The sequence below is a fragment of the Lissotriton vulgaris genome, chromosome 3_1 (genome assembly GCF_964263255.1).
Source record: "Lissotriton vulgaris chromosome 3_1, aLisVul1.2, whole genome shotgun sequence".
Lineage (NCBI taxonomy): Eukaryota > Metazoa > Chordata > Amphibia > Caudata > Salamandridae > Lissotriton > Lissotriton vulgaris.
Window position 1 is genome coordinate 1712252202 of NC_141689.1, and position 22274 is coordinate 1712274475.

Consider the following 22274-nt stretch of genomic DNA (forward strand, 5'->3'; position numbering starts at 1 on the left):
TGTCTTCAGGTAGTTTTAAGCCTTAAAACGTCTGTTCTAGGTGTGAGTGCCCCAATTATTATGCTAATTCTAAAGACTGTCCTGGTTTGCAAAAACTGTGGGAAAAGGGAAGATTTCTCCAAGTGTGGTAAGCCTTATGAGCAAAAGAGAAGGTGTTTGAAATATGATATCAATCGCCTGAAATTGCTGCAGGTGGTTAATGATGTAATTTGTCTAAACAACACTAATTGTGAACATCCTTATGATGAGGTATCTCTCAATGGAACACCTGTCACCATGATGGTGGTCTAAAGCGCTAAACTTTCTTTAGTATGTTATTTGGATTTTGGGAAAATATGCCTTAGAAAAGTTGATGTGAAGGATCCAGGTGCCACTCCATATAGTTATGGAGGTAAACCTATTGAATCATTGGGTTACTTTATTATGAAAATTCTATTTCACTATAATAGCATTGTGGGTAAGATTTACATGCCCTTGAAGAGGGATACCATACTAAGCTGGCCTCATCCAAAACATTTGAGTATTTACTTGTATCCTAATGCTGTTACTCAGGTTCAAGTGAGAAAAGTAAATGCTTTGGCAGTGACTTTTGATGATCCCATGATCAACTTCTTGCAGGAATCCCCTGAATTATTTGTGGAGAAGGTGGGGTGCGTAAAAGTGTCTGTATATCTCATACACCTGAAGAAGGATTTTACATGTGTGGTGAGTGAAGTCCATAATGTTCCTATAGACCTTCATGAGGTTGTGAAACAGGAATTAGATAATTTTGCTTCGGAAGGCATTATTGAGATTGTGGAGGCTTCAGAATGGCTTACTCCCATTGTGGTGGCCACCAAATGTTCAGGGGAGATAAGGTTATGTATAGACCTCAGACAACTGAATAAACTTGTGTTGGAAACCAGGTTCCTATTTCCCAATATTATGGACATGGTAGCGTTGTTGGGTGGAGCAGAAATGTTTACTACACTTAATCTAAACTCCACTTACCACCATATATCCCTAAGTGAGGACTCCAAAGATTACACAGCATTTGTGACAGCCTTCTGGGTGTATTGTTTCAACAGAATGCCATTTGACTGACGTTCTGCAGCCTCTCTGTTTCTCAGGATGATGAGTGGCATTCTGGGGAACCTTTTGGGTCGAAGTTTTTCCAGAATGATGTTGTAATTATCAATAAAGACAGGCAATCTCACTTGTAGAAGATTAGGAAAGTATTAAAAATATTTAGCTCTAACAATATCACTCTCAAAATGAGAAAATGTACATTTTGTTTACCTCAGATAGTCGACCTAGGTCACACGATTTCTGGAGAATGTGTCAAACCAAAGGATTATCCAATTAAATCGATCAATCATCTATCTTCTCTAGAAAAAAAGTAAAAGTACAATCGTTCTTGAGCATGGCTGAATTTTAAAACCGGTTTCTTCAAGACTTAGCCCATAAAAGAGTTATTTTAAGAATGGTATGCAGTTTTACTGGAATGAGGCTTGTGAGAGGATTTAAAGGATACTAAGGAAAGTGTAGTTAAAGCACATCTTAAGAGTTTCATACCAAGGTTACCTTACATTGTTATTACTGACACCAGTAGCTAAGGTTTGGGTATGGTACTTAAACAGAGGCAGGGGATCACAATATCACCTTTGCATTTGGCTCAAGGTCACTTAAAGGAGCAGAATTCAACTACTTGACCTTAGAGAAGGAAGCCAGGGCTGTGTTTTGGGGAGTAATCTCTATGGGGCTCAAAGTTTGTAATTAGAACAGACTACAAACCTTTGCACGAAGTGTTTCAGATAAAAGATCTCAACAGAATTTCTTCTCACATCACAAAGCGGTTAGTTGCTCTGCAAGATTTTTGATTTTGTGGATGAGTATGTCAGTGGTGGAGAATAAAACCGCAGACTGCCTCTCTTGTTTTGTAAGTGTTACTCATAGTGTGGAAGAAAATTGGTAGAAAAATGATCAATGCAAATCCTGTGCCATCACAGAATGCTGTTGTTAGAAATGGGGGTCTCTAGTTGGCAAATATAGGTACCTTTGTCCAAATAGGGACCCTTGCTTCTAGTCAGGGTAAGGGGGATACACACTTTGGATAACCCCTGCTCACCCCTGGGGAGCTTGGCACAAGCAGATAGACTTATCCCAAAAGCAATGTGTAAAGTATTTGTACTGAAACCACACAGTAAAACAGTGATAACACCACAAATGGACACCACACCAGTGTAGAAAAAAAGTAGCTTTATCTAAACTCAACAAGAACAAAACAACAAAAATCTAACATACAGGAATGAAATACGACTTTAAATCTGTTATTGTAAAAAAAAGGTAAAAGAAAACAAATTGCTACACCTGGGGCTATGGTGATATTGTGCCAGCCATAAATCCAAAGTACAGTGCAGACCGCTAGGAGCACGGTGTCAGGCACAGAGTTACAACGACCTCCCAAACAAACATCACCTTGGAAACGAAGTCTATGACGATGCATGGTGTTGTGGAGGTGTAGCATTGCTGCCAATGTTGAGGTCAGCCTCCTAGCTGCCACGGGAGCGATGAGGCATTGTGTCTGCAAGGAGGCGATGTGTCTAGTCAAGGACAAGGGAAGAGGCATCGGTTCTGGTGACGATGCGAAGTCGGCGAGTTTGTGGAGTCGCCCTCTGCAGTTATTGGTGCCACGATAACAGGATGAAGACACTGGTGATGATGGAGTTGGTGCGATCGCTTCGGGTCGGGCACGGCCAAAAATTGCAAGCGTTGAAGGGCATCGGGGCTGTGGTGCAGGCCGGAATGGGGTGTCATTCACTTCATGAGCGGTGCAGTGGGCCTCGGTACAGGTTGCGGTGTCAGAGAGGCAGCGCTGACGGCATCAGAAACAAGTTTGTTTGCTTCTCCTTGGTTTCTTCCAGCTCCGAACTGCAGGAACAACCTCCAGAAACTGGAATAGGCACCTTCTGGCAGGTCAGAACTCTCAGCAGGAGGGTTCGGGGAGCTGGGGGTAAAGTCTTTGTGTCCCTGAGACTTCAGAACAGGAGGCCAGCACATGCAGGCCCTTCGAGATCTTCTTCAAGCAAGTTCTAAGCAAACTTCCAGTCTTTGTCCTCTCCTTGGCAGAAACAGCAACTGCAGGCCAACCACACACAGCACACAGCAAATGGACAGTACTCCTTCTCACAGCTCTTCAGCTTTTCTCCATCGCAAAGGGTACTCTTGAGTCCATAAGTAATCTAATCAATCAATCAATCAATCCATCAATCAATCAATCAATCAAGGCATTTATATAGCGCGCTACTCACCCGGAGGGTCTCAAGGCGCTTGGGAAGGGGGGTCCGCTACTGCTCGAACAGCCAGGTCTTGAGCTGCTTCCTGAAGGCGAGGTGGTCTTGGGTCAGGCGGAGGTGGGTAGGGAGGGAGTTCCACATCTTGGCTGCCAGGTAGGAGAAGGACCTTCCTCCTGTGGCGGCTCTGTGGATGCGGGGAACGGCGGCGAGGGCGAGGTTGGTCGAAGCTGGCGTGTGGGAGTGTAGAAGTTGAGGCGGTTGTTGAGGTATCTTGGCCTTGGTTGTGTAGGGCTTTGTGTGCGTGGGTGAGGAGCCGGAACATGATTCTCTTGTTGACCGGGAGCCAGTGCAGGTCTCTCAGGTGTCCGGAGATGTGGCTGTGTCGGGGGATGTCCAGGATGAGTCTTGCTGAGGCGTTCTGGATCCGCTGGAGTCTCTTCTGGAGTTTAGCTGTGGTTCCGGCGAAGAGGGAGTTGCCGTAGTCCAGTCGGCTGGTGACGAGGGCCTGGGTGACCTTCTTCCTGGTCTCGGTGGTGATCCACCGGAAGATCTTCCGTAGCATGCGCAGGATGTTGAAGCACGACGAGGAGACGGCGTTGACTTGTCTGGTCATGGAGAGGGAGGAGTCCAGGATGAAGCCCAGGTTGCGTGCGTGGTCTGTTGGTTTGGGTGTGCTGCCCAGGGCAGGGGGCCACCAGGAGTCGTCCCAGGCGGAGGGCGACGATCCCAGGATGAGGACTTCCGTCTTATCTGAGTTCAGTTTCAGGCGGCTGTTCATCATCCACTCGGCTACGTCTTTCATCCCTTCGTGTAGGTTGCCTCTGGCGGTGGCGGGGTCGTTGGTGAGGGAGATGATGTTGAGGTTGTGTTGGCGTGCGATGGCCGCCAGGGGGCTCATGTAGACATCGAAGAGGGTGGGGCTGAGCGAGGAGCCTTGAGGAACGCCGCAGATGACTTCGGTGGCCTCTGATCTGAACGGGGGAGGCGGACTCTCTGTGTCCTTCCGGCGAGGAAGGAGATGATCCATTCTAGTGCCTTCTCTTGGATTCCGACGTTGCTGAGGCGCTGCACTAGGGTGGGGTGGCAGACAGTGTCGAATGCCGCAGAGAGGTCCAGGAGGATGAGGGCTAAAGTTCAGGGGTTTTAGTTCTAATACTTCTATCCCAAAATGTATTTGTTCTCTCTTTGTGCAATGGTCTCTGCGCCCGGTACAAACCAGTTCTGTCCTCACTGGTGTTGTATGACCACAGGGGGTGGAGACAGCATTGTGCAAGGGAGACAGGCCCTATTCAGGTGCAAGTAAATCTCCTCCCACTACTCTAAATTCAGCCAGGGTCTATTCTGCCCAGCTAGGAGTCATCCAGGAAGGGCCAGGCACACCTCAACCCCCCCCCCGTGGCTGTCTACAGTGAATGCACATCCCAAGCCTCTGTCACTCCAAAACCAAGCAGTAAATACACAAACAGGCAGAGGCGCACAGAATCGTTAAACAAGAAAATGCCTACTTTCTAAAAGTAGACTTTTTCGAACACACACAGTTTAAAAACCATCTATACTAAAAGATGTGATATGAAGTTCAGACAGCCTAAACTTTATTTCTCTATCTTGTCCCAATGGTAAATTATATTTACAAGATGTTATAAATAAACTCCCATTCAATCCTATGGGGCAATATAGCCTTTCAATAGTGAAAAACGAAATTGGCAGAATTTCACTATCAGGACATGTCACACACATCAGTACAGGTCCTACCTTTCACATACACTGCACCCTGCCCATTTGGGTACCTTGGGCCTACCATATGGGTGCCTTACATGTAGAAAAAGGAAAGGTTAGGGCCTGGCAAGTGGGTGCACTTGCCAAGTCAACATGGCAGTTAACTGTGCACAGACACTGCAATGGTAGGCCTGAGTTACCTTTTTAGAGCTACTCATGTGGGTTGCACAATCAGTGCTGCAGGCCAGCTAGTAGCATTTCATTTACATGCCCTCAGTGCACTTTACTAGGGCTTTACCAGTAAATCAAACTTGCAAATCAGGGAGAACCATTTGTAAAAACAATTTACACAGGGAGCACTTGCAGTTTGACACTGATAAGCAGTGGCAATCTAAGCAAGCAAAAACTAAATTCAGCACAGCATAAAAAAAAGAGACAAGAAGTCAGGGGAAATCATGCCAAATATGCCATGTCTAACAGTTGTGTTTCAGAAAAACAGTGGATGGAGAAAGTGCAGAAGTATGAGGAGGTAATAAAAGTAATAGAGGATGTGCAGGAAGAGGTAGCATGAACAAAGTTAAATCTAGAAGAAATTGAAACATGAGCTTTCTGTGTTAAATAGATTTTTGATGCGAGAGTACTGACTGGTGCCTCCTAAAGAGGTGAGAAATCTCTTGATGAATTTGGTCCACTGCAGCCATCCAGGTATTTGTTAAAACCAAAGAGCATTTGTGGGGTGCATATTTGGTGGCTGGGGATGGATGTACAGATCGAAAGAAAAACGAGAGACTGTTGTGAGTGTTTTTTAATTGACTTGTGTCAGGAGGTAAGAACAGCCCCAATGGTAAGCAGACAAATTCCAGGAGAAGTATATGATGAAATTGCCCTGGATATTTTAGGTCCGATCGACACCAAAGAGCGAGCTAGTAGAAATGTTCTCCGGGTGATGGACCTGCTATCAAGATGACCTATTGTTAAAAAAGTACAAGATGTTACAATACTTAAGTTCCTGAGAGAAATGTTTTCTGGAGAAAGAAATCTGGAGATACTTCTCATTGATAATGGTGTACAATTTACTTTAACTGAAATGGGAAAATTCCTATCCGAAAGGGGCATTTTCCACAAAAAGTGTTCCCTCTATCACCCAGAGACAAATGACATGGTCAAGAGATTTAAACAAACAATAAAGGAGACCATTCAGATTGCGAGACTTAATTGTCAGAACTGGGTCAAGCTGGTGGAGAACAGGGTAGAAGAGCCATGTTTCACCCCCATTCTACAACTGTTTTGACCCATTTTGAAATGTCCTGCTATCGTAGACGTAACACACAAGTATGTTCCGGTGGGTTCAAATGCACAGAAGAAGGACAGTTGTTGTGGAGGACAAATAGGGGGCTAGTAGGTCTTGGGAGAACATCAAGGGGCATATTAGCAAGAAACTGCTGCTAAAACAGCGATAATGGGCTTGGTAATATGCAGTATAGCATTCCAATAGAAGCCCAGGTTAGGTGTCCTGAACATCTAACCTGGGCTTCTATTAGAATTCCAGATTGCATATTAGCAAGCCCATTATCGCCGTTTTAGCAGCAGTTTTCTGCCGCTAAAACGGTGATAATTTTAACGAGGTTCTTGCTAACATGCCCCTTACTCTTAGACAGGAAAAAAATTATTTGAATAATGCTGTTAAGGACCTGTGTGTAGGTGTATGAGACATGGAAAGAGTAAAATTCTATATAAAAACACAATTTATTGATCCTTGTTATATAGTCAAAATTTGTAAAGGCGCTGCTAATCTTAATTATGGTAGAATTTGGAACTTTAACAGAATGTCATTGCAAAAGAAATTCTCATATATGTTATTTGATTACTTTTTTTGCTGTAGGGTAAGGGTGTCTTATTTGGGTGGTTTGTGTTCGGGGTAAAGGGGTGGTGTGGTATTTCATTATTGGGTCTAGCATGTTCTACTGTGTAATGCTTTTCCTTCCTGTGTGTTCTCGAAGTTCTATGTACAATTGAAATGTTATGACTTAAAAGCCTGGCTGTCAGTTCAGACCTGGGACTGGATGGATGTGGATGGAGTTTTTCTTGATCAAGAATAAATCATTACACCTCATCTACTGAGTCCAGTTCTTTATGGGATCAAATCCCAACTTCACATCCTCTTAAATATAAGATACTATTTCATTAGTGGACTGAGGGCTTTCTGTTTGATTAACACCCCTTTTAAGGACTACGCTAACTGAAGACAAGATCGATTTAAATTTTAACTGAATACTTTTATTCTATGGTGGATGCTAAAATGTATTGTCTTTTGTCATTATTACTTCTTTTTCCATCTTTTATATGGAAAATATTAATGTATATTGCTGCCAAATTGAATAATTGGATTGAATGCCTAGGCTAGCTGGCAAAAATTTTAAGCTAATGTTCATTGCTTGTATTTTTTTTTTTCGGATCTATATTTTTTTGTCTGTCAAATATCAATGAATGTCAATGTTAGATTGAGTTCAACTTGAAGGTGTGATATACTGTCCTGTAACAAGTGAATGAACAATAATAACCCCTTGCATGCTTGTGACGGAACCGTTCCGTCACAAGCCTCGGGTGAGCTGTGCTTGTGACGGAACGGCTCCGTCACGGCCTGCTCGGCGCGCCTGCGCGGCGCTGATTTCGCGCCTGCGCGGCACATTCCATTGAGCGGGCGCGTTTGTGACGGAACCGTTCCGTCACAAGCACAGCTCACCCGCGAGCCGTGACGGAGCGGTTCCGTCACAAGCACGCGACCGCCGCGCGGCCGCCCTACCCCCTTAGCGCTGCGGCGGAATAGCCGCCGCCGCGAAGGGGTTAAGTAATACACTGTGAGTGATTTCAGCCTATGTGTATTGCACTAAGTGTGTGCATATTAGGCCGGGGCGGCACATTCTGTTCCGCTAGCGGAAATTGCGGAAATTGGGTAATTTCGCGTTCCATGGAGAACGCAAAATTGCCCAAAATTCTGTGTTCCGCAACTTCGCGAAATGTTTTGCTTGTTCGCGTTCTCAAAATGCGTGTTCGCAAGAAATTTCTCCCTAAGCACACAAACAGCAATCGCGAACAGTAAAAAAGCATTGTGAACGAGCAATTCCGCGTGTTCACCGAATTTCTGCATGTTCGCAGAGATTGTTTACCGTTTCGCTGAGATTTGCGTAACGCGATTATGCAGATTCCGCCCACCGCTAGTGCATAAGTGGTTACAGTATAACAGTGAAAACACCACAAAAAAGACTCCACAATGAGGTATGAAAATAGTATCTCTTTTACTTTTCGAAACAAGTTACAAATACTTCTAGAATGTACAATTCTGAAAGAGCCCTTGCGCTTTCAGTAAGTTATTTGTGGTTACGCTGGGGAAATCATTACATACACATTGTGAATCAGGATCCGGGTCAGCACCAAGTAATACCTGTAGAGTTATTTCCGTTAAAATGCAATGTCAAGTTTGCAGGAGACTGATCTGCTCGTTCTGTTCAGGTCCACCCTTGAGAGAGATGGTGTGCAGCATAGACCTCATAAGTCCCAGAGAGCATGGTGCCTTTCTTGGGGATTGCAACCGTGCTGTCAGCCTTGGGATCAGGACCCACATTGCTGGAGTCTCCCCCTCCTGGAGAAGATGTGGTGATGATTTGAGTCACAGAGGGCAGACGCCTGTCTTTCCTTGATGTGTGCAGAGTGTGCTGAGTCATGCTGGACTACCTTTGGGTGCTGTGGCCTTGGCTAAGTCAACAAACATGATAGTCTGCGCTTGAGCAGACAGACACAGTGGTTCTTAATTAATGCACGTGCTGATGCATTTCGATTCCCAAAATCGTCTACAGGCACTCTGTGAAGGGCCAAGACTGATTGAGGGCAAGTCAGGCAGAGTCAGACTCCCGATTAACAGAGCCTAGCCAGTCATCTCTGCGAATGAAATCTTTGATGGCCCTGAGATTTCCTGAGCGGAGGCAAGCCAATAAGCCTTTGAAGTTACTTAGGTTGCAAAAGGTTGTAGAGAACAGGTCCAGTCCAACTCATTGCCCAGGTCAGAGGCAGCAGGCAGGAGGCCAACACAGCAGAGCAGGTAGTAAAGCTACAGTCCCTCCTGTATCCCCGCATCCAGAAGGCAGCAGGCCAACACAGCAAAGCAGTTAGCAAAGTGGCAGTCCCCCCAGTAGTACAGCTGCTCTTTTTGGCGGAGTGTCTTTAGGACCCCAATGAACCAGTGAGAGGGGGTCATAAGCCTAATACTTATACGCAAATGTGTCATTGAAGTGGGGATGACTACAAAGAAAATCCTTTGTGGTTCACAAGTCTCCTTTCAGCCCAGCTATGTCTGCCAGCCTATCTGTGCATGGTAATTCAGTGTTTTGTGTGTGGCCAGGCCAATACCTATTCAGGTGTACATGTCAATTCCTCCCCTCCCTCTTGCCTAGGAAGACCCATCAGTATGCAGATGAATGCAGATGTAGTTGATTGTCCTATACTTGTGACTGTCTAGAGGGAATGCAGAAAGTATAACTGCCACCCCACCCCAGATGTGTATTGGAGACAGGCTGTAAGGCACACAAGAGAGCTAGGAGGAGAGAAATGTCCACTTTCTAAGAGGGACATTTCTAGATTAGAAGTACCAGATCCAACTTTGCCACTAAAGAGGATTTGTCAAAGTAAAAGGTAACTTTATTCGGTTCCATTGACAATAAATGTCTGACAGACATACATAATACTTTAAAAAAATAACCCATATCAAGTTTGTGCGGTAACATAAATAAATATCCATAAAAACCAACATAATCCTACATGTCCAGTACCCAGAACAACATACTATAATATCAATCATCACATTTCATTAATATGAATGATTGTTATATAAAAAGGCCTGTTTATCTATTGTGACTCATAAGAGGATTTGTCATCACCAAACCAACGATATTAAACATAAAGCAGCTACCCCTCTGCAATCAGGAATTACACTTTAAAAGGGTGTTTAAGGAATTCCCATTGTTAACCTATGACAGAAGCTGGCCTCACAGTAGTGAAAATGGACTCGGATGGTTGTCACTACCAGGACATGTAAAACAAAAAGTTACATGTCCCACCTTTTACCTTCACAGCACCTTGACTTTAGGGATAGCTAGAGCCTACCTTATATGTGTTATAAAAGGGAATTTTCAGGCTTGAAAGATAGTTGGAAATGGTACGTTTTGGTGGCAGCAAACTTCGTCCACAAGCCCTGCAGTGGCAGGCCTGAGTCAGATTTGAAAGGCTACTTCTGAAGGTGACACAATTAATGATGCAGGCCCACTAGTAGCTTTTAGTTTACAGGCCCTGGGTATATGGTATACTACTTTACTAGAGAATTATAAGTGAACTAAATATACCAATCATGAATAAACCAATTAGCATCACATTTTAGATAAGAGCACATGCACTTTAGCACTGGTTAGCAGTGGTAAAGTGCTTAGAGTCCTGAAGCCAGCAAACATGAAATCAAAAACAGGAGGTGGAAAAGCAAATGGTCAGGGGAAACCATGCAGAAAGATGCCAAGTATAACATGTGTCCTCCCAGCATAAAGTGGGGAGAGCTACCCACCCACTAGGAATGTCTCTTTACTAAGGCAGAAGAACCTGGAAATACCTTAAGTGTTGGTGTGTTCTACTCCAGGATGGTGTTCCACAGTAAAGTCCATTCCATGTAAAGAGATGGACCACCTCATCTGTTTAGAAGTGTCAGCCCTCATCTGGATTAACCAGCTGTGGAGACTGCGGACTGTCTGAACCCATAAGTGAGTCCCAGAAGTAGGGTTTTAACTTCTTCAGCACCCAGTCCACAGCAAATGCTTCCCTTTCTATTCCGCTCCACCTCTGTTCCCTGGTAAGTAACGTTCTACTAATAAAGGCTACAGGTTAATCCAGGCCCTTTTCATTTAGCTGTGAGAGTAATGTCCCTATGCCAAGTTCTGCAGTGTATGTCTGCACCATAACGTCTTGCAAGACGTTGGGGGCCTTGATCACAGATGCCATACACATGGCTTCCTTCAGGCTGTCCAAAGATATCAATGAATGCTGAACAGCAGCAAGGCAAAACTACAGGCTTATCACTTGCAAACCAAATATAAAAAGTGCTCCTGTTAATTATTCGAAATGGCTGACACATTGACTTTAATTTTTCTGTAAACTTAGTGATTTCATATTCAAAATAATTGCTTACATGTTAATATAATTGTCACATTTACTATAAAAAATAGGTCGTTAAAATATTACTCACATGGGCAACTTCAGGTCTCAAAAGATTCATATCACCCACAGAGTCAGAAAGGGTTCCATACTGTTCCCTGTAATCTTCAGCTACCACATGGGAAATACAGAGAAGTGTGGGAGAAGTACTCCATAAATACTTAAATGACGCTGGTTTAGTCTTTTTACAATTAAAGAAAGTAATTTCCGAAGAATTCGTTGTGACAAAGATGGTGTCCAAAGGTACATCTGGCATCCATGTATTTTTATTTCCATTCAGGGGAGAAATATAATCAGGACTTATAATTCCCTTGACACCTTCTTACATGACCAATGTTTTTTAGTACTCATTGTTTCCAACCCAGGTACAGTATATAGAAGGTATTGGACCTGGTCCTGTCTGCATGTTCACCCCCAAACGTTTTGCCTTTTTCCCTCCATTTTGCCAGAACCTGGTAGCACTCTTTGCACTTTACCACTGACACCACTGATGAGCAGTACTAAAGTGCTTGTGCTCACTACCCTGAACATGATAACATTGGCATACCTCTAATTGGCATATTTCCTTTACTTAGACGTCTCTTGTAGAGGCAAACACCATATACCCAGTGAATGTAAATTAAATGCTACTAGTGGGCCTGCAGCACATATTGAGCCATCCAATTAAGTGGCCTCTTAAAAGATAAGATTTCCCAAGCCTTCCATTGTAGCATGTAGGAAGTTTAGCCAATTTGACTTGCCAGTGAAAATCCCTTAAATTATTTTTCACTACTGTGAGGCCTACCTGACCAATAGGCAATGAATGTATTAATATGCATGATTAATTAAAACCGTTGCATATATTAAAACTCGTTTAAAAACATCTGTTCATATTTAATTAAAATACTATTGTATTGTCCGCCTATTTAATTTCCGTTACTCATTAAAGAGGCAAGATAAGAAGATAGAGCAGGGCAGATGCTACTGTTACTTGATCTCTTCTAGTGTGCCTTGTAGTCTTTTCCCAGTGGATCACAATGATGTTGTTAAGAGGGCTTTGCCCGTTGAAGGGATTCTCATAATAATCATTGCCTTAATTCTCAATTTCCATCGACAACTCGCGACACTTCGTTGGTAAAACCCCGACCAAGTGGTTGCAATGTAGATCAAAATGGAGGCCCCCTTTTCTTTTTCTTTTTTCCACCTGTTGCTCATTTAGGTGTGGTGAATATGGGCAGAGATTTTTTAGTGAATCTTCTCCCACTTGCTCTATTTGATGGATGTTACCGTTTGACAAGGCTTCTGTAGTTGAATGTTCCAAAGGCAACTTACGAAGATTTTCCAGTCCCTTAGCTGTTATGTCGAAAAACGTCTAACTATTGAGCTACACTTTCTCTGGGTTAAAACACAGCAAAACCGCTTGTCTACGGGTCCTTACTCCATTGGTTTCATTAAAAGGATCATAAAGAAAATTGACCCAGACGATTTCGGAGATATTAGAATTTATTCCGTGATGGGTTGGGCGTTGTAATCTATTAATTGATTGCCAAAACTTGGCGCTATTTTTCATAGTTGACTCATTAAATAGTTTAGCCCATAATTCATTGTTCAATTATCTTTTCCTATTCCATCTCCTTCGTTTTAGGAGAGCCTTGGATTCTCGGAGAGATTGCTGTAATTTTTGATCTGCAGGTGATTTATGAAGTTGCCTTAAGCTGGAATTTATGGACTGTTTTGTTGTTTTTTAGACTGGGCTCATGGACTTTTTTGTTAAATTGACAGCCTTGCCGCTCGGTTACTGATTGATTCCAGATTTAGTTTTAGTTTTGTCTCCAAGCGTCTTGATGAATTTTTCCCAGCTGTCCAACGGGTGTTCTGAGTTTTCCTTAGCACGGATTAGTATATTTTTTTGCTGTACTTGATACTAACTCCATGTTGATTGAGTTACATCTTAGTCGCCTGAGATTTGTTGCTGCAGCTGAAACTATATTTTTGTCAGCCTCCAGTAGTAGGTCTGTCTTAGTTTTAACGTCAACTCCTGTGGCATATGGTCACTTGCTACGTTATTGCCTATTTTGAAAGTGGCTATTATTTTGAACAAAGATAAGGACATAAAAGTGAAATCCAGATGGGACGATGTTTTTGCTGAATAATATGTGGGCGCTGGTGGATTGTCGTCCTTGAAGTTACCATTTACTGATCTTAAGTTTAAGTGTTCCAGTTCCTGAGTTAGAAGTTTGGTACACCGTGTTTGCTTCATTTTTTTACAAGGCCTTGGGCAGGAATTCCCAATGCATCTGTGAGTTCCTGGGTTGTGTCGTTATCATAATCTCCCCCCAGGAGATACATGTTGAAGTCGCCGGCCAGAATGATGTGTTCGGTGTCCTCTTCCTCCATTACTCTTTTCAGTTCTTTACTCAGTTCTTTTGCTGTTTTTAGTTCTTTTGCTGTTTTTAATTTGTATTTTGGATGTACATAAATGTTTATCATTATTACTTTTTGTGCCGTATGATCCAGGAACAGTTTTACTATTGATGCCTGAATGCAACTTGAAGAAGTCATACTGATCTTTATGGGTAACGCTTCATTTATTTGTGTTATTTTGAATAGGCACTGTAGGCCCACTGATCGACGTCCAAAGCCTTTCCTCTTTATTGCTGGGATAGAGCTAGATGTATAACCTTGTAACTCAGCTGGTTTTTGCTCCCAGGTTTCCTGAATAAAGATGATGTCAAAACGGTTTAAGAAATGTATGACATCTTTGTCATTTAATTTGGATGCTAAACCGTTTATGTTCCAAATGCACATGGTAATCTCTTTATTTGCTAATTGTGAATATGGAGAATTAGGCTTCCCATGTCAATTTGGGTGTGCCGTTGTTATTGTTTGTTGTATGCTCTGCAGGTGCTTCTAGGCAAAAGGCGGCGTAATGCCTATTGATCTGAAGTTGGAGAGCTGCTCCTTCCGCCTTTTAGAATTGAGGAAGACGTTTTGCTTCTATTGGTGGTAGCTGATAATAAAAAAAGTGGGCTGGGTAAGGAGGTTTAAATACTGGTTTCAGGACTATCCCCCAGCTTTGGAAGGTGTTTAGTTCCTGTATTATTCTCCTTGCTATCTGTGGCGTTTTCCATCTGGTTTTTGTAACCTCTGTACTAGCCTCAGTGTTGTTTGTCTGGAATTCAATTGACAGTAGATCCTGGGTGTTAATATTCGTGAGGTTGGGGATTGATTACAGAAGTCTTAGTACGTTTCCTCTGTTTAAAATGTCTCCAGGACCCCTTGTTTTGTAATGGGGAGAAAGATGATGGTATCTATGTCTTCTTCGTTATTGAGTTCATAGATAGAATACGAAGTGAGCGCCCCATTAATTGCTACATCCTCTTCTGGCCTTATATTATTAGTACTGCAGGTCCTGCAATCGGTGCTGTGTTGCAGAATGTGTGTTGTCTCCTTAGATTTCCTGGAGATATTCAGAACCATTGCACCATGTTGGGTGGTCGAATCTAATAGGTGGTGAAACTCTTTTGATTCGTCCTGTGTGTGGCTAAACTGCTTCATTATTTTGCGTTGGGTGGTTTTGGTCGGTGCTTTGCTGGTTGGTTGATCCTTGCTAGGCACCCTTGCTTTGCGATCTGAATCCTGGTTACTCGGAAGATTTTTGTTTGTTGTTTGTTCTCTTCCGGGGGTTATACTCGGTGCCTCATCTATGCCGCTCTCCTGGTTACTCTGAGGGTTACTGTTTATAGCTTGTTCTCTTCCTAGGATTGTACTCCATGTCTCATCTGTGCCGCACTTCCTTCTTTGGGTTTTATGCGAAGGGGAAGAATCTCCTAGCAGTGTCGTCAATTACTCCCCAGGTCCTTCTTCCACTACTTGTTCTGGGGAGCCAGTGAGCTGAAGAAACTGTTTTCCTTGATGTTTGGTCTGGTAAATTGTTATCTTATTCCTTCCTTGTCTTTTTTCTTTCGCCGTGCGTTTGTTGTCAAGGAGTCTTTGGCAAATGATTCATTTTTGTTATTCTGATCAATCTCACTCCGTACTGGGGGAGGCTCTCTTGATGTTTTTAATGTCTCCAAGACTTCTGGTTCGAATACTTTTTCCCTGAAGTTGGGCGGTACGTCACTCGCTGTGGTCTGAATTTCGTTTTTGGATTTCAAAGTTGATAGTAAATCTCCCAGTATTGATGGTAGCATGAGTAGTTTATCCACTATAGGAGCGCAAGTGCATTCTTTTTGTAACCTATCCTTGAGTGACTCCTCCTGCCCTCGTTTTATTAATCCATTCAGGTCTGCTAATTTCCGATCGATCCCTGACGTGAAGTCAGCTACTGTTTGGAGTACTGTTAACTGAAGGTCCATTTTATGAGATTGATATTGCAGTGCTGCAGTTGAATATTGCATTGTGCTCAGTAGTGCTGCACAAATCGAGTCCTGGGTCTTGTTAGTTTTTTCCTTTATTCTCGGGTTTGCACAGTTTGTTAGTGATTTTTGATCATGACTGTATGATGCAACTAGTTCCTCCCATTCTTGTGACGCTTAAAAAGACATATCGCTGTTAGGGTTATGGTTACTTTCTTGAAGGAGCAGCTCAATCCATCCTGGTGTTCTAGTGTCTTGAGACAGTACGATTTGTGATTGGCTATTTGACTATTTGACTGATGTGGCGAGGTGCGGGGTATATTAGGCATTTTCTGCTCCTTTTTATTTTCTGTCTGGTTAGCAGTTTTGCTAAAGGTGGTTTTGTGGCATCGGTCTGGAATCGGTCGATTTTATTGGACTAGGTTGTTGCAGTACCTTGCTAGTTTTGGGGGCTACTTGTATCTCCTCTGCCTGGCAGAGTGATTGATTAAATCTGATGTCTGATGTCTGTACTGATTTGCCATCTACCCAGCTGTTCTATTAATGGGGTGGCAAGCTCACTCCCCTCTGTGACTGCTTTTAAGGGCAGCAGGGACTCTTCAAAGATTTCTGAGGTGGGCCGGGAGCTCACCTCAACTTCCTGCTTCTTCTGCCTTTGGTCAATTTCGATTGCCCTTGTTAGTTCTTCATAATTATTTCCGTTGTCCTTTTTATTTGTAAGCCCCGTGCTTAATTCCGATTTAACAATTTCTCCTATTTCCTTTGGGTTTTGTTGAGGTTGTTTTATTTTCCTGCTATTGTTTCTTTTTTCGTTGGTTCTTGGAGGCGAGGTGGCGTTCCTGGAGCCAGTGGAGATAGGTAAGAATTTAACTCTGCTGGGGAGACGAAGTCAAGCAACACCATTCATGCGAGGTGCAATATTTATAGCCATGCCCAGACAAGATGGCAGATGATACACATGTAGGCTGAGATCTCACGAGATTCAAGAGGGATCTCGATCTGATTGGTTCTTTCTAATATTGATGTGGCGCATGTTCTCCATTTGGGGGATATGTGCATCTAACAAAAGTCTCACAATGAGGGGCTAAAAGAGCTCTTATCAAATGATGGATATAGGTGTTAAAGTGGATGTTTCAATGTTGCCACCTGTGCCACAGTGGGTGCTGATGGTCCCATAGGTGTCACGGTGGGTGCGGGTGCCACAGGTGTCATAGTAAGCACAAGTCCTGTGGTGGATGAAGATGTTGCCACAGGTGTCATGGTGGGCGTAGGTGTGATATTCATGATGGGTGCAGGTGTGATGCTCATGACATGGCCCTTACATACTCAGGCTACTTTTTGTGATGTTCTGTGGCGCAAGAGCCTGCTCCATATTTACGAGGCAGCACTAAGCCACTTTTACTGACTTAATGCTGCCTCATAAATATCGTCCCCTTTAATGCAGTTTTCTGCATTATAGGGAAGTGCAATGCCTATTGCTAGGGGCGTTCTCAGTAACATCCATGGCATTTTGACACTGTCCCAGATTTACGAGAAATTGTAAATATGAGGCAGCGCCAAAAGCTTACACCTCCCCAGGGGAGGCATAAGGGAGGCATAATGGGGAGAAGTATCTTTATTTCTCCGTGTTTTTTATTTTTCTATGTGTGCTGCAGAAAGCCTCTTGTGATTGTTTTTGTGCAGGAAGGTTTCCCTTGCTGCACAAAAATAATCATCTTCTGAACTCAGGCACCTCTGCACCATGGTACAAAGGTGCCTGTGTTAGTGCATGGCAGCCAATTGTGCACCAGCGCAGGAGAAAAGGACTGGAATGTGCCATATCTCATAGATACGGCGCATTCCTGCTCTTTTCTTTTGCTGTATGGCAGCACAGCGGGAAGACCTGTGGTGCTGGCTTATGGCAAAACCTCATAAATGAGTCCCTCAGAGTTTATAAGCCTTAAATACTATGAGTAGGTAAGGGTGCCGAGGGGTATGCGCAGCAGTGCAGCTAGTGTTTTTTTTTAGTTCAAAAACAAGCTTTTTAAGATTAAGAATTACATTGATATACAAAAGATAAGAACAATGCAAATAAAAGGATTACATAGAATACAATATATTGGTTGTAATGGATAAGGGCAAAGGTGTAAAGCACACCATCAAAAATGTCATGTACATACAATCTGACCATATCATACACTACACTGGAGTAAAAAAGAGAAATGTTTATGTTCTACAAAAAGTTACAATATATAGTGAAGTAGAAATAGAACTATATAATAGCATGGGGAAGTCATGGAGGTTTAGTGACTTCTTCTTGTAGAGGCGTAGGAGCTGCAGAGCATCTAGCACTAGTATCAATAAATAGTGTGACTGGTGCCCACAGGTCTAAACGTTTGGATGCCAGGTGTGAGAAGTATACAAATGTGGTGTCAAGCCTATGATTATGACAGACAGCATACCACCATGCTTGGTATGCCAGTTTAATGAGATCTTTCCAATTTTTGGTTATTTGTTGGAAGGCCACGTCTAATAATAGGACAATTATTTTTACGTTGGAATCGCAACTGCCCAATATAGAAGATAAACTTCGCAAAAAGATGTGTAAAATAGAGAAGGAGTGTCTGGAATGGGCCTATTGTTTATTAGAATGTGAATGTTGTGCTATATAGGAAAATAAGAAAGGATGTCAAGGGGGCCGTTGGAATAATCTTAGAGGTGTGTTTAAGTATGGGAGTGGAAACAGATAGCGGTTTGCATGTGAAGGATAAGTATTTCTTGGAAGGAAGGGGAAGGAGAAGGGAGAAATAAAGGATCATTCTAGTGTAGTCCAAAGAGGACAATGTATAGAAGGGTCCTAGAGCCAAAGTGACAACTGGTTTAGGATGAAGGATGTGATAGAGGGGAAATTCAGGGAAATTTGCCCTCCGATTTTGGACGAATGAATTTTTGAATGGACATACGTGATTGTTTGTTTCCCCATAAAAAAGAAGACAAGATGAAATTACATTTTTTTCAAATATTCTAGAGGAATCGGCAGCGGGATTCAGGAGATTGTGTATAAAACTATGGGAGAGAGCATCATTTTTATAGTGTCTTAATGACCACACCAGAACAAATATAGGGAGTGCCATTTCGTTGTTAAAGTGTAAACCTAAGTATTTAATAAATTGGGGACTCCATGTGAAACCAGATGTAGTAAAGTCAGCTTTGAAGGTATATTTTGTCTTTATTTAATTTGTATCCAGATACGTACGCAAAAGAGGCTACCTCTTCTAGAAAAGTAGGGAGAGAAACTTGAGGATTTGAAAGGAATAAGAGCACATCGCCAGCATAAGCTGCCATTTTGATACTGGTCTTCTTTAAAGCAAAGCTGTGAATGTTATTATTTTGACAGATTCTGAGAAAAAAGGGTTCCAAGGCAAGATTAAAAAGAAACAGAGAGAGCGGACATCCTTGTCTATCTCCCCTGCCAATGTTAAAGTAAAAGGAAATTCCACCATTCGCTGTTACAGCTGCTCTTGGGTTGAAATACAAAATAGAGATTAAAGCAATAATTTTTGGACCAAAGCCAAACCACTGAAGTGTGCGAAAAAGATAGGGCCTTTCGACTCTGTCGAATGCTTTTTCTGCATACAAAGCTATGGCTGCCAGAGAGTCAGAAGATTGTGAGGCCTTGGAGAGAATATAAAAAAATAAGTGAGTGTTGTTCGTAATGAGCCTTCCCTTAACAAAGCCGGATTGTTCAGATCCCAATAAATCAGGCATCTGAGATTCCAAACGTGATGCTAGGGCTTTTCAGAAAATGTTATAATCTATGTTGACCAGAGAGATTGGTTGATAGTTTTTACAATATTGAGGATCCTGTCCATCCTTAGGTGTAAGGCAAATAAGAGCATCAGAAAAAGAGCCAGTAGACTCTCCAGACTGTTAAAAGGTATGTATAAGAGTATGCGATTTAGGGATGCAAAATTCCACAGTGAAGCCGTCTGGGCCAGGGGCCTTCTCTTTTTTGACTAGTTTCAAAGCAGCATGTAGTTCTTTCTGTGTGAGGTCATATTCTAAAAGAGAGATATCTGGGCGCGTGTCAGGGGGACAACGAATTGTTGAAGGAAATTGAGAAACAGTGTGGTCGGAAGAAGGGGTTTCCTTATTAAATTATGAACTAATATCAAATGGCCAATAAATTTGTATAAAAACTGGCATGAGTAATCTTTCTGTAATTTGGCTCTGATGGTTGATTATAGCTCCCATTGAGAACATAGGATCCCTTTGTGGGACCTTTTTTAAATTGTAAAGGCAGGGGTGTCTTACTCACTGTACTTTGAGGTTTCAGATGTATATAGTGATTTATAAAAGTGAAAAAACGCATTCAAGATCTCTTCGTCTTTGAATTTCAAACAGTCATCTTTGCTAAAAATAGATTCTATGTTAAGTTTGTTTTGTTTAACTTTGATATAGTTAGCCAATTTTTCCCAGCTTTATTCTGACCACCATAAAATTTTGCGCTGGATTTTAATAGGTAATTTGAAGCATTATTAGTAGTGTCTTAGTTAAATTTAAATTTGACTTTTAGGAGTTCAGATAAACAGGCTTTTGATTTAGAGGAGTAATAAGAATGCTCCAATGCCTTTATTCTGGCTAGCAGGTTGTTGGTTATTTGTTGTGCCTTTTTACGTTTCTTGGAGACAAAACGAATAATACAATCTCTGGCTGATGCCTTAAGGCGTCCCAGACCACAGAAAAAGATATTATTATTATTATTATGGAGATTTATAAAGTGCCTGGTTATGCACACCGGCGTGTCCCCGCGCTGCAGTGAGTGAAAGTCGCACGCCCCCAACTGAGTTCCAAGCGCCCCAATTATTGAAGGAACAGATGTGTTTTGAGCTTTCCTCTGAACCTGACCTCCGAAGGTTCCAAATGGAGCTCAAGCAGGAGTTTATTCCAGCTCCTCACTGCCAGGAGCCGGAAAGATCTACCACCCATGTGGGCCTTTTTGACTTGTGGAATCACTAACAGGCCAGTACCGGTAGATCTGAGAGATCGACCAGGCCTGTAGGGTGTAATCAGGCTTTGCATGGGCCTGGGTCCCTTGCCTCCAATAATATGTACATAAGGCCTTAAACACGATTCTTTTCCTGACCGGAAGCCAGTGAAGAGCCTCCAGGGCTGTCTTCGAGGCAGCTCTTCTGGGGAGCCTCATGACCAGCCGTGCCGCAGCATTTTGCAGCACCTGCAGACGGTCTAGGCTCCTAACTGTAGCACCTAGGTACAACAGATTGCCACAGTCCAAACGTGAGGTGACAAGTGCGTGCACCAGCGCCCGTCTGGCATCAGTCGGGAGAAGGTCCAAAAGTTGGCGTAGGCCTTTCAGGACCCCAAAGCACGCTCCAACCACACAACTAATCTGTGGTGCAAATGTGAGGTCCGAATCAATCCAGACGCCCAGGTTCTTAGCCTGTTGACACGGCGTGGGGAATGGTCCTAAACAAGGAGGGCACGATACAGATGACCACACAGATGGGCCCCTTCCCACCACGAGCACCTCTGTCTTGCTTCCATTCAACTTCAGGCAGTTTTTAGTCATCCAGGAGGCAAGCTCCTGCATGCAGGCTTTGAAGTTGGGAGCCGCGAGATCAGGTGCCTGTGACAGCGAGATGACCAGCTGTGTGTCATCGGCGTATGACACAATTCGCATTCCGTCGCCCTCAGCTATGCTTGCCACTGGGGAAACGTAGAGATTAAACAGAGTCGGGCTCAGGGCCGAGCCCTGGGGCACACCCTGATCCAAATTGATCGCTTTAGAATAGTGATCACCCTGTCTAACCTGGAATCCGCGATTTGTCAAGAAGGATTGAATCCACTTCAACGCTGCACCTGAGACACTGCCCCTATTCAGACACTGCAGCAAGGTGAAATGTGCTACAGTGTCAAAGGCGGCGCACAGGTCCAGGAGGATGAGGGCCATAGTCTGTCCATCATCCACTCCCAGTCTGATAGTCTCAACGGCCATAAGCAGTGCTGACTCTGTTGAGTGGAGTGATCTGAACCCAAACTGAGTAGGATGGGGCAGATTGGCTTCCTCCACATAGGCCATGAGTTGAGCGTTAACAGCCTTCTCTGCCACTTTGGCCATATAGGGTAGCAGCGAGATGGGGCGGAGATTATCCAATTTCTTCAAACTAATATTGTTTTTTTTTCTGAAGGGGGAGTACCACCGCCTGCTTCCAGCCATCAGGCACCGTGTGAGTCCTAAATGATACATCCAAAAGATGGCATCCGACTTATTAAAAGTGAAATATTCAGTAAAAAAAGAGGTGAAGGAAGACGTGAAGACCGGATCTAGATGTAGGGCATTATTAAAACGCCATTTCCGGGAGAAGTTGGGTTTGTGTAAAACATCAAGGTGAATGGTAACAGGGGCATGATCAGATATTAGTATAGAACCAATATCCGCCGATATTAGTGATTGAGAAACGTTATGAGATATAAATATATAATCGAGGCGTGATGAACAGGTGAGTAAAAGGAATATTCCTTCAATGTCAGATTGCAGAGCTTCCAAGCACCTATGAGTTTGTGTTGTTTCATTGTTTGTGAAAATAGTTTGTGAAATTAATGAGGTACAAAAGGAGATGATGAGTTCCGATCCAAAAATGGATCCAGAATTTCATTGCAGTGACCTGCAAGAATAAAATTGTCGCTGTAACATTGT